The 13,130-nt window shown below is 38.6% G+C and overlaps 1 protein-coding gene across 3 annotated transcripts in view; it reads right to left on the bottom strand.

The window, feature by feature from the left end:
- Nucleotides 1–13,130, bottom strand: part of lrrc4ca (leucine rich repeat containing 4C-a) — a 179,962-nt gene that overhangs the window by 57,852 nt on the left and 108,980 nt on the right. For 2 of the 3 annotated variants that reach the window (XM_084365066.1, XM_084365064.1), the window contains exon 3: nt 6,548–6,685. The exons of the other annotated variant lie outside the window; for it this stretch is intronic. The gene's annotated coding sequence lies outside the window, so the exon portion shown is untranslated. The remainder of the gene's footprint in view (nt 1–6,547; nt 6,686–13,130) is intronic. 3 annotated transcript variants of the gene reach the window in all.

Raw genomic sequence — 13,130 nt, 5'->3', positions numbered from 1 at the left:
TCAACAACATGCACAGAGGAGCCAAAAAGGGATGAATTTGCAGATAGCAGAGTGAGAACTGGGGATGAGGCGGGGGTGGTGAGGAGGTATGCATTCACCTAGATGTGAGAAAACATTTGAATGCCAGACCAGGGGATCTGTCCATCTCACTGTCAACATCTGATCTCATTTCCCCCTCAGTGCTGAGGGCGTTGCATCATTCATCTGTCTTCATAACTGTCGACCTGCCTGTCTGTGCGTCTGGCGCGTGGTGGTAAAGAGCACCGCCCTCTTGCTTTTTCCACTGGAAGGAGACATCATTAAATAGCTCAATTCTTTCACTCCATTCTTCTCGCCTTCACGTTTTCTTTCCTCCACTCCGGCCAAGCAAATGAAGCCTATTAACGCGCGCATGCACACTTTCGAGAAAGCCAAGCTGCGTTTTTTTTTTTTTTAAACGTGTAGTACCCTCCGCGTTTCCATCCCGGTCACATGTAACTGCTGAGGTCACTTCTGAGTGCTCTCTTCCATAATTTGTGCCGTGCTTCTTGTATGACAGCCCTGCTTAATGGTTTTGATTTAAAGCTTTCACTTCTCCACACCAGCTGGGAGTGTGTGTGGATCTCTGGTGACCACTCCTTAATACTTAAGGTCTTATTTGCTGTGTGGGAAGCATCACTGGAGGCCAGACCCTTTATCTTGATTTATGTAGCTTTTGAGCTCGTTGCTGTCGGAAACACTCGGCTTCCTCGAAGTGCAGCTTTTTGGAATATTGTTGGCCGAATCCATCATCTTCAACGCTCAACATTCATGTGTTGATCGGGAAATGCATTCTTCTCCGCTGACATGACACATGACGACCTTTTTTTACTGGTGTGAGCACAGGTCCTGAACACCATTGAAACATCATAGTAAAGATCACTCTGTCCTTGGAGGGCGTTAAAGAGGCGTTGTGCTGCCATTGTAAACAATGTGACCTTGTTCCCTGAAAGGGCACGACATATACAAGACTCTGGAGGCCAGTTACTCCTGGAGTGGCAAGGGCGAGTAAAAAAAAAAAAACCTTACTTAAGGGAATGCTCCAGTATAGATTATTGGTTATGCTTTCAGCGTCGTCGTAAAAGTAAGGATTGCTCGACATTAACAATGTGAATTACAGACGCAGCGGTGATGTCGGCTTTAGAAATGATCGTTTTTTACTGTACCGTGTTCTTTACTGTCACTTTGCTGAGGCCACCCCGAAAAAAGCTGCTGCTTTGACAGAAGAGAGTTAAAAGCAAAGACGGCTTAAGGCGCCCAGATCTCTTCCTCTTCCCTGAGAGTAATATGTTGTCAGGGCCTGAATAATACATGTGTTGGGATGCAATTAGATAATGTAATAATCATGTCGGGCATGCCACGTAGGTCTCATCCAGTGATCAAACAGAATATACGTACACATAGCGTAGGTTTATCCAAACATAACGGAGTAAAGAGTTAAGCACGGAGCTAAATGGACAGCAATGCCATGTTACAAGGGATAAACATAAAATATACAATCTTAGCTGCTTGCTCGGCTCTGCAAATGTCAAACTGAGCTGCTGAGAAGTTGGCGAGAAACAGAAAATTGATTACATTAAAATCACTCTACAGTTATAATAACGTAAAACTAAGTTGCTGTAGGGTTATTATACTGTAAAATGAGTGTTGTGAATAGTGTTGCCAGTTTTTGAACCCTAACCAAGTGTTTTTTCTGCCTAAACCTGACGCGACTATAAGCACAACGTTGTCATAACATAAAATTAAATATTGAACATAATAAATGTAACGCTGAAACACAAAAACATGTGAAACGACAGATATTCTGTCAATTGTGTCGTTATCTCACTGTGTTTTATAAAACAAACACTATCCTTCTGTCTGACGTTCACTCTACCTGCTCAGACTGACTGAGAATGGGGGTACTGTGGCACCTACAGCTGCCCCTTTTAAAGGATGCTCTGAATACATTAATAATGTGCGTTATTTATTTTGAGATCTTGCATTCATTATTCATGATGTTGTTTCGGAGGGTATGAGACATCACTGCTGATATCCTGCAAGGCTCAGAGGCGATGAAATAATGTAGTCAGGTGCGTTGTGAGCGCGAAGATGGAGAAGGCAAGTCCGTGGGCCCGCGAGAGCGTCACACCTGGCTCGTTTCCATTCTGCTCCACCAGCCTTAGTGCCACCTTATATAGTGTAGCGTAAGAAGCTTGTCTAGTGTTTGATATCTCTCTTTGCTTGCGCCTGTTTCCACTGTACTCGCCATATGCTTCAACCACGGAAGAGTCAATGAGCACGCAGAGTCAATGAGAGGAATTCCACAAACACCTCGGCGGCGGTCTCGTCTGCGAGATTCAAAGCAACTCATCAAATTTCACGGACTTGATAATTAGGTGCATCAATGCGTTTGCCATCCTATTAAATCTCCACTTTGATCCACACTAATCTCTAACTGTACTTCTTATCCAAGGCTTTCTTTGGCCCATAGGGCTCGCGATTGAAGAATGAATTCTTAGTTTCCATTAGGCCACTTCTGGCTCGGGTTCTGGATCCACCAAACGAATCTGGGGTAAATTAAAATAATTCAAAAGCATGCTTCGCCCTAATAACGTTCTCTAAGCCGCTTCGACTGCACGTTATAATGGTTGGAGGAGACTGGATGGCTGGCTTAGTTATTGGATATTGGCTGCAACTCAAATCATTATCAAGCAATGAGAAGGCCCACACTCACTGAAGGATGAATCAGTTGATGATCATTAAATAATCAGTGTATTACTTATCACATCATGGCGCATCATCATCTGTCAGTGGTCTCCTTTAAAAGGTTAACTTCGCCAATTTTCGACCTTAATCTCTATCTATCAGAAATTGGAAATCTGCCCTCGGCTTCATAGAGCGACTTTGAAAACACCAAATGAGTTGCTTTAAAGAATTACATTTGTTCATACAAGGAAGAAGTTTTAAATATCATTTCCATGAGGCTCTTCTTATATCTGCCTATAGCTCATAGCTTATGATACTTGCAGCTGTGGTTAAGTTACTGAGCTGCATGTTGATTGTGTCCCATTATTTTGAATCATTATTATTACCACCGCTTCCGGAAGTTGCACGCAATGCATTCTGGTACATGTAGGTAGGCTGTGAAAGCAGGAAAACAATAATAACCCAACTGTCTCTTTGAAGACACCACACACTGAGGAATTTACTGCCTCACTGAAGTACATTTACCATCAACACTGATTGGGATATCCACATAAAGCATGGCAGATTCCTCCTTTAACATGCACACTTGAATTAGCATTGCTAACACATGGACACTCCAGATTGGAGCACATAAATGGTATCATTTCCAACTGGATGCCTGTTTGACTGCATAAGTATTTCTAATGGTTTCTGTATCTCCAAAGACACTGAGCATGACCTCACACTGGGAATCTTGAACATCCATTCAGGCATACTTCCAATGAGGAAGGTCCAAATAAGCACAGAGGGCTCTCTCCCACTGCGCCTGACTTTTGAGTGGTCTGTTTAAATATGCAAAGAGCCCTGGTTCGATACAACAGACGGGAGGGCAATTTCTCTAAATCAATAAATATGCATGGTATATGTCAAAGGGGGGCTTTCGATTGTGAATATCTCTTAAAAAAATAACTATCTTTTGAATTATTGCACCTAATAGAATAATATAGAATATATAATAATAGAATACAATTTAAAAAATCATAATATCCGCTTCTTAGGTCTGTTGATGTAAAATCTTTGGAGGGAGATTACTGAAGCTGTAAAAGTCTAAAATCAAGCTCTTTGTTTTTATAAAATTTTGGATAAGCATTCAAATTTATGGGAATTTAACTTCCTCCTGTTTTAATTTGAAAAGATTTAAACTTCTAAGCAATTCATTTTTCTCTCAGATAATTTGTGGTAAAATTATACTTCATTTGAATGGATAAAACATGCTGTTTTTCCACCTGTGCCGTCATTTCTCAAAAAAAAAAGAAGACATGAAGCAATGTGACCTTAAGACGGCTCCGAGCTCATGCCCCGTACGATTTGACAGCGAAAATAAAAGTTTGATTCATGATTTTGGAAGAGCTCCATTATTCAACGAGAGAACATTTCAGAGGAAACTCAGTGACTACAGATGAAATGTTGCAAGACTTATTGCCATTTGAACACTTGCCAGTGTTTTGGCCATATGGTAAAATACAGCCCGAGCAAACATGCTCTGACAAACTCAGGAGTTTGCCCACATTTAGGTGAGGTGGGGTGGCACTGAGACGTTGTGTATTCCTTTCACCCTGCATACAACTTCTTTTGTGGGTCATGACTAAGTGCAAGTATCACAATTTTGTGATGCAAAGATGATGTAGGCAGCTGAAATATGCTGTGTAAATTTGATGGAAAGGGAGGCAAAAGGTGGGAAAAAAATGATATTGGTGCTACAGAGCATGACGAAACGTGGTTAAGTACAATAAAGGGTCCATCCAAAACATGTTTTTGAAAGTTGGCTGCTCTCTCAAGCTTGGTGGTTTATACTTCACTTGTGCACCATCGTTCAAAGATTTTTTTTTTTTTTTTTTAATCTGTCAGGTAAAATCTCATGTCCTGTAAATCACATTTAGGTGTGTGGGAAAACACAAAATATATAAAATAAAAAATGTTATACATGCATACATACATACAAACACAGTTATCGACATTGCAGTTCAGAATATGTTTGCCAAGACTTCCCCACCCTGCCTCATGCAAATGTCAAGAGAAAATGTACCTTTATATGTGTGAAAAATCAAAGCTTCATGTGAATTGAGTATTTTTCACATTTGAGCAGCTATTTTCACATGTGAACTAAGATTTTAACATGTGAAAAGAAAACTACATTGATAACATTCGTATGTTCAACTTTACAAATATACTAATTCAAAGTGGTATTCTAGTGTATGTTGTAAGTATATTGTAAATTATACATATGTAAAGTTAAAAAAAAGGAAATACACTAAATTGCAAATTCTTATGACAGTAAGTTCGCATACTGTTATGATCCCTATAAAGCAATCCTGAAGGACAGCGGTTGCAGGTTTGGAAACGAACACTGCACAAATCACAAAAAGGGTCAAAGCAAATTGGTCCCTTGGTGTCTAAAAGGTGGCGGTGGGAATAAAACACACAGCCACCCACTGATTCTATCAAAATGATAGACGATTAAAAGGATTGGACCCAAAAACCAAAGGTGAAGTGGGAGTCACTGGACGGGGTTGCAGTCAGCTGAGGGAGAACATCACAGGTGCACCCGATAGCTCCTGATGACCTGTGACCTTCACCTTGGGAGGATCTCTGATCTCTGTCCATGACACTATTTACATGCCCTTTGTTTTACAATGTGCTTTCTTGTACTGTACTTTAATTTTACTTATTTTAGTGTACTTACAAACAGTGTACTTCAATGTTAATTTAATTTGAAGTTGTACCTCCTTTTAAAAAGTATACTAAATTGCACATACTTTGCGCCAAGTCTAATAGGTGCTGGACTTGTTTTAGTGGAGAGGAAGATCAATCCTCACACACAAAAAAGAGCCCAGTCTTTTGGCCTCAGACCTGAGGATGAAAGATGTGAACATGTGCCAGAAGCTCCACGTTCCCCGCGGTAATGAAATGCATATTCCACAGAAACATCCTCCCAGGATATTGACTGTAAATGAAGAAATGAAGTATCGAGCACTTGAGAGATTATCATGCAGAAGCCGGAGCTATCTCCAACGCTTTTATTTCAGGAATTAAGATGGAATTTATTGGTCATTAGCGGTTTCCTCCGTCATTCATTACACGTTTTTTATACGTCCCAATGAATATTTTTAATGTCCTCGTCTCAAAATGTCGAGCGCTCCCTCCTGCACATATTATATTGTTTTTCTTTTCTGGGACAGCGTAAAATATCACATCGAAAATGGTTGTAGAAATGGATAAATGACAAGAACATTGATTACTTAAAAACAACAAGTTTACAAATACATATCTCTCCTTTATCATAGTGACAGGTGTATTTTTAGAAATAATCCAACCTCAATAGTGCAGTCCCTGTAGAAATGCTTTGTAACAATAAAGTCAGACGTCTCAAGTCAAGCATGACTGGCTGTTTTCCTCTGCAGGTGAACAAAAGCCCACAGAGATATACTATGCGTGACAAACCGCTGATGGAACGTAGACAGATCTCGATGGGAGCGTTTTTAAACAGAGTATGTTTAGCATACTGTTCGGTGTGTGTCTCCTCCTACAGATAGTTCAGCATCAGTATGCTGTACATCGTCTAACAACTCCCACATTCCCGTTCGAATTGTCTATTAATGCTCAACCATTAAAGGCTTACTAAGTTTGCCACAGAGAAAATCTTGACTGACAATCAGAGGATAAAGCTTTAAGCATGACATAAACCTTGTAATCCCGTATCATAGCAGCTTTAGACTTGGTTTAACCTCAGTTTCAGCTTGTTTATCTCCTTGGCTGTGTCTCTGTTCATGCAAAACAAGCAGTGCTCCAGACAATGGCGTACCTATTCACATGTGAGGCAGGGAGCAGATTTGCAGCATCTGGATGTGACAGACGATCCCCTCTCGCTCTAATCCTCCGCACGGTTGTCTTTCTGCACAGACACATAGGGGATCGAGTGGGCCATCCATTCACATCCTGCCTGCCATAGGGCAGATAAACAGAAGAAAACAGAGATAACGGCCACATAATCGATAAGATTATAAGGAGCTGCACATTTCATTGGCTGCGGTTTTGCATTTCGTTAGCTGGCAAAAAATACACGGCTCACATTTAGTGGAATGGAGGTTGATTAGCTCTGGAATGAAGAGTTCTCTCTTCAGGCAGGTATCACAAAAAATGGTAAAATTCGTGGGAGAGTGAGTGTTCATGCAGATGATTCTTGCACTAGCTTTAAGTTGGCTGTGTGATGCAATTCATACATGCACTCCTTGAAATACCAAAACACCACAAATCATGATGTTTGTCCTTAAATGACATCAGGTGTTTAAGAAAAACAACTGCAACAGTTTACTTTAAATAGCCTACATGCATTGTTTTAAATTACATTAATTAGCACCTACAGTATATCTGCTGACTAATATATATACTGTCTTATAAACCATTCATTTAAAGTTCATACACTGCTTCTAAATCGGGGGGACTTGAAGTAAAGTGTTGCTAAAAATATCACCGGCAAACAGAAAGGACGGCTAAAATCAAACTGCCAGAGATACCCTAATCTTCTTTGAGAGGCAAAATGCAACTTTAAAAAGGGATAAAGAGTCCAGCCAGAGCTTTATTTGGCCACTGTAAGGTATCACCTTGAAAGGTGGGAAATAATTGAACACCATGAGGTTCACTCCTGATTACCTTAATCGTCTTTCTCCTCGAGAGGTCGTTTTACAGTCTGGTTAACTACAGACAATAAGAATCAATGGCTGGTAAATGATGACATTCATAAGAGCTGCTTGTGGTAATGTCTAATGGGCAAGCTAACACTATTTTAAAGAGATTAGCAAGATGAGGAATAGAATATGGAGCCAGATGTGACATGGCATGAAAAACTGTAACCATTCAACACAGTGGATGGCTGGAAACTAATTCCCCACCTCTGCTCTTGCTGTACTTATGAAACGGTCACTTCATGATTACTTTTTAACCTTTTTAACCATTCAAATAAATCTAACAAATCAGATGGTGCCTATTAAGTCATTTCTAGTCAGTCTGCATCAGTTATATACTGGGTTTGGAATTATCCCAACAGATGTCTGTTTTTTTTGGTGGTTTTAATGTTTTGTGTTTCTGTTGTCTTGGTTCATTAAAGGAAATCTATAATACTCATTTTCAGGTTCATAATTTTATTTCTGCTTACTACTAGAAGATTTTTACCTGCTGTAATGTTCAAGAAACACATTAGTTTTCTGTTTCTGTCCAGTACTGCAGCACTGTATTCACCCTCGGTCTGAAACACTGTTGTAGCTCCTGTCTCTTTAAGGGTACCCAGTCTCCTCTGATTGGTCAGCTCACACACGCCCGAGCCAGCAGCACTAACAACAACAGAGTAGCTGTGCTAAACTAATTGTTACGTGCCAAACTAGCTGCTTGGCATATATTCTGAAAAATTGTGACATGGTGGTATAATGTGATGTCACAAAGTCACAGAATTATAGGGGGGCTACTGAAGAGGCGTTTCAGGAGCAGTGTTTTCTGTGGGAGAGAGGAGCTTCTGTTGGTGCTGAGTTTAGGTTCCTTAAATTTCAAGACCTTTAACATGCACACGAAACCTATATAAACACTGAAGGAAAGGAAAAAAAACTTCTTTAATGACACACAGTTTAAGTATTTGATTGTCACAGAATTAATTCTTATCATTTTTTTTAAGATAGAAGGCTTTTGTTGGTCTTTTTCATGATACGTAGAAAAATATAATAATTCTGTATTGATACAGAAAAAATATCCCTGCATGACACACGCTCAATGTACTTGATTACCTCCTATTTGTATAATTTAAATTGTATGCAGCATGAGTCACACTGTATGCGGAAACAGTGTTCATGCACTTTAAAACCCAAGATAAAACAGGACTTTACTGCACCATTAATTTCTCACTTTGTGCAAAACTTGAAGCATTTTACTCGGTGTGTGTGAGACACACACACACACACACACAAAACACACACAAAACACCCACTGTACAGTCAATCTTCTCCACACATTACAATAAAATTCAATTGCACTGATCCGTTATTGTTCTGTCATCAAAACAGTTTTTCATTTCAGGCTGGACGCGTGTGAGGAAAATATATTTAAGTGATATCCTTCCTACAGTCCAATATATTCAAAGCTTCCTGCAATATGTGTCCGCACTTAATCTAAACACACATGCAGTCCAGTATTTCAGATGAGTGCACCTTCCATTCTGAGTATACATTATTCCTGCAAATGGACAATCAATATGATGAACTGGAGTCAATATTTAACGGCTGTGGCCAGAAATGCGGTGGGCATTTTGTATTGTGTTCTCTATGAAATGTAAGATTGCTCTCAGGCACTTTTTCTGTTAGCTTCAGCTGAAGAGCTGCTCCACTGCGCCAGAGTAAAGCTGCTGGCAAAAAACCCACTTGATCTCTGCCACTTGCAGTATGAATAAAAACACAATATGAAAATACTGTATTTCTGTTTGGAAGAGGAAGAAAGCGCGCCGGGTAAATAGACCCCCGTGCCAGGAAATTATTCACAAGCTGGAAGTGAAGCTGACCACACAAAGTCAGAAGTGCAAAGCGAAAACTTTAAGCAACTTTGGAAGACATGCGACTTTCTATGAGTCTAAATAGCTAAATAGTTCTGCAGTCTTTACATTAAAGTTAACTGCTATTCAGAGCGAAGAACGATTTTAAAACACATATCACATGAATTTGAATAACAAAAGGTATTATTGTTTTTTAGTACAAAACGTGTACTTTGGTATTGTGCCTGTTGGACAAGGCACAAGAAAAAGAGAATTTCAGAAAAAGACAGAATGAGACATAAAACAAATGACCTTTCTTCTCTGGCTTGAGTTTTGCTTAATTAATAAGGCTCGGTGTTCTATAATAAACAGCAAAGCCACATGCTGGAGGCAAGATTCTACTCTATATTTAATCTAAGTGGAGGAGCTCAGACTGACCCTGAGTGGATAGCATTGTGCAGAAGCCCACAGACACCGACGATAAGCTTTTTCTCCAAACTCTCTGCCAGCAATTTAAGCCTTGCCCTTTGCCATAATCCCTCCCAGACTTGCTACTGGCTGACATGCAGAAGAGTATCTATCCTAAGTCAAGTTCCCAAACTGTGCCCTGCTGATAATGTTCTGGAAGTCAAATGCCAAAGCGAATGAAATGTAAGCATTGTAATATGGCTGTTCCATAATATAACAAAATACTTGCAAACTGAGAGCTCTTATTTTTACAGTAATGGATCGACACCTAGTGCTGTAACATGTTCTTGACGTATATGAAAAGAGTGTGCTATTCCCTATTGTTCCTTTGGAGGTTTCTGCTGGTATTTCTACTTTGTTTTGATATGACACCTTTAGTATGTTCTAAAACAGTACCAGCAAAAATGTAAACCCATATTTTACAGTACAGTTTATGCGTGAGACTTTCTTGTTTTTTATACCAATTATAGCAATACTGATGAACTTGCATGTGCATTTACTGTTAAATTATTGATTTACTATAAATCTGCTTCCATGTATTATTTACTTTGGTTCAAGCTAATTGTTCTGTGGAATATGTTTTTCTTTAGATCTGCTCTATGCTCACACCAACACAGAAAACACCCATCTTGTACAGTTACTGTATTTAAGAACAATATATACATGCTTAACAATCAGTACCTTTACAATTGCACCAACCTGAATACTGCAATCAAACAAATCATAGTTATTGTTTGAATTTTTTATTTTATTGGCTTGTTTTATAATTTGGTTAACATCTGGAATAATATGTATTGGCCAACAACAACAACAACAACAACACCTTATCGAAGCCACAAAATCGAATTCAGTTAATCAATTACTGTATTACAGAATGCTGAACAATCAGTACCTTTACAATTGCACCGACCTGAATACTGCAATTAACCAAATTATAGTTATTATTTGAACAAATGAAAACCTTTTCATGGTTTGCATCAGTTTGAGTTTGCACAGCTTGTGTTATAATTCGGTGAACATCCAGAATAATCTAATAGCCAACAGCAACAACACCTTATCAAAGCCACACAATCTAATATAGAAGATCAGGCAGTGAATTGTATTTATTATTTGTATTATTTATTTACTGTAAATCATCTCCCTTGTATTACTTACTTTTGCTCAAGATAATTGCTCTGAAACATGTTTTTCTTGAGATCTGCCCTGAGCTAAAAAACTCAACTATAACAACACAGAAAAGATCTGTCTTGTACAATTACAATAACTCAGAACAATACATGCATGCTTAACAATCAGTACCTTTGCAATTGCACCAAACTGAAAACTGCAATCAACCAAATTATAGTTATTATTTTGATAAAATGAAATCATTTTCATGGTTTGCATCAACCCAATTTACACTCTAGGTTTGCATGGTTTGTTTTATAATTTGGTTAACATCCAGAATAATATGCAATAGCCAACAGCAACAACACCTTACTGAAACTGCAAAATCTAATAAGCAAGATCAGGGAGATTAGTGTTTTGTTTTCATAGGCTTTTCACATCAGGGAGTTTACTTTTCATCAAATCCCAGTATAAAGAGCAGATTTGTAGCTACTTGTGGAAAGAAGCAGATCTTTACCATTTACCACCACTTCACCCCTCGAGTAAAGTGGATGCCTTGAGGTGGTGCATGCACGGACTGGAAAACACAGAAAGAATCAATTTTTAAGATCAAGGTTTATACATCTCTCAGTATGCTTTGACAGGCCGGTGAGTAATTCAGCTCTGTTGTGGTTATTGTTTCTCTGATTTCAAGCACACACCATTTTGAGTAGTATCCCTGAGTGACAGTCTGGATATTTTGACAGTAAGTGGTTTGGGTTTTAGTCTTGTGAGTGAGTAGTAATGGAGGGAGCTCTCAGTAAGTCAAACAGAAACATTTTAAAACCAACATGATTTTGTTTCACCAAACACAACAGTGGAAGACAATTTTGTTGTCTTTCTCATGCTGGATTCTTCTCAGACAGAAGCTTGTGTTTTGTGCTACAGTTCGAATGAAGTCCCATCAGCTTGTAGTTAGTATATTGTAAAATAAAGGCTATCTATGAATAGTTTCAGCTAAATGAGTGTTTATTGCTTTTATGTGGTTATAATCGAATTTTTAGCATGCATGTTTAAGGGTAAGTTCATCCAAAAATGACAATGCTGTAAATATCTATTCACCCTCTTTCCAGTGTAAAGTTAGGTGAAGTTTCACAATCCAAAACATTTCTGGAGCTTCACAGCAAAACAGCATTACAGCATTCTCCGAAACAACTGAAGTAGCAAGGAATCTGTTATAAAATGTAATACACAACCAAAAAAACAATCCATACAATGGCTCCATACTAGTGTAATCATAGCCTCAGGAGGTCCTGAAAGCCGAAACTGATGTGAAAAGATGTTATTTACACCTTTTTTAAAGCCAGAATCTTTACTGTAGCTGCCAAGCTAAAAGTGTTAGCACTTCCCTGTCTGAAGTGGGTGCATTACTTTGACAGCACCAACAATGTAAATAATATGATTTTAAATAAATCTAGGATAGCAGTGTTTCAAAAGACTTGGATTGCTACAGACGAGCTCCATGGATCCATTTAATGTTACGCTATGGTTGTTTATTGCGTTAACTACTTCAGTTGTGAATTCATTTGCATTTATGGGCAATTTCATCCTTAAATGAACATTGCTTGGCAGTTGGGCTGTAACTTACAATTATTTTAATTACAGATTAATCTGTAGATTATTTGTTCAACAAAGCGATTATGAATCTATGACATGTCAAAAAATAGTGAACAAACACCCAAGGTGATCAGAATATTCTGTTGTTGCCCAACACAAAGTACAAAACTTAAGATATTCAATGAAAACAAATGAAAAACTGCACATAAATGCTTATATTTGGAAACACAGAATGTTAGATTGTTTTCCCAAAATAATAAGCTTGTAATGAGTGCATGTGTGTGGGCTTCAAAATATGTGCTTGAAAAATGGTCCATTATCAAAGTAGCTGCAGATTACAGGAACAATTTCCTTTATTTATCGCATAAAAGCAAACTTGACTCTTTGTGCACTTATTTTGTGTTGATCAACTGATTACTTAATCAACTCATTAAGCTCTACAGGGTACACTCTCACATATCATACACAGAAACGGTTATGAGAAATGTCCTCTATACACTGTAGTTGAACCAAACACTCGAAAAAATGTGCGACAGTGAAAGGCTCAAAACAAAAGAAACTCTCTGTGAAGAGCCGTCCATGATGTGTGGAGGTCTACCATCCTGAAAATATATGTCTCAACCCCCACAGTTCTTTTTCAAAAGCCCTTTGGACCATGTGTCACAACACATCTTTTGTGATATCTTTCTCTTTGTACCCCTCCGCA

This window comes from Pagrus pagrus (genome assembly GCF_965226575.1).
Source record: "Pagrus pagrus genome assembly, chromosome: 10".
In the NCBI taxonomy this organism is placed as follows: Eukaryota; Metazoa; Chordata; class Actinopteri; order Spariformes; family Sparidae; genus Pagrus; species Pagrus pagrus.
The sequence above is the reverse complement of the archived record's forward strand: the minus strand, read 5'-3'. Positions and strand labels throughout refer to the sequence as shown.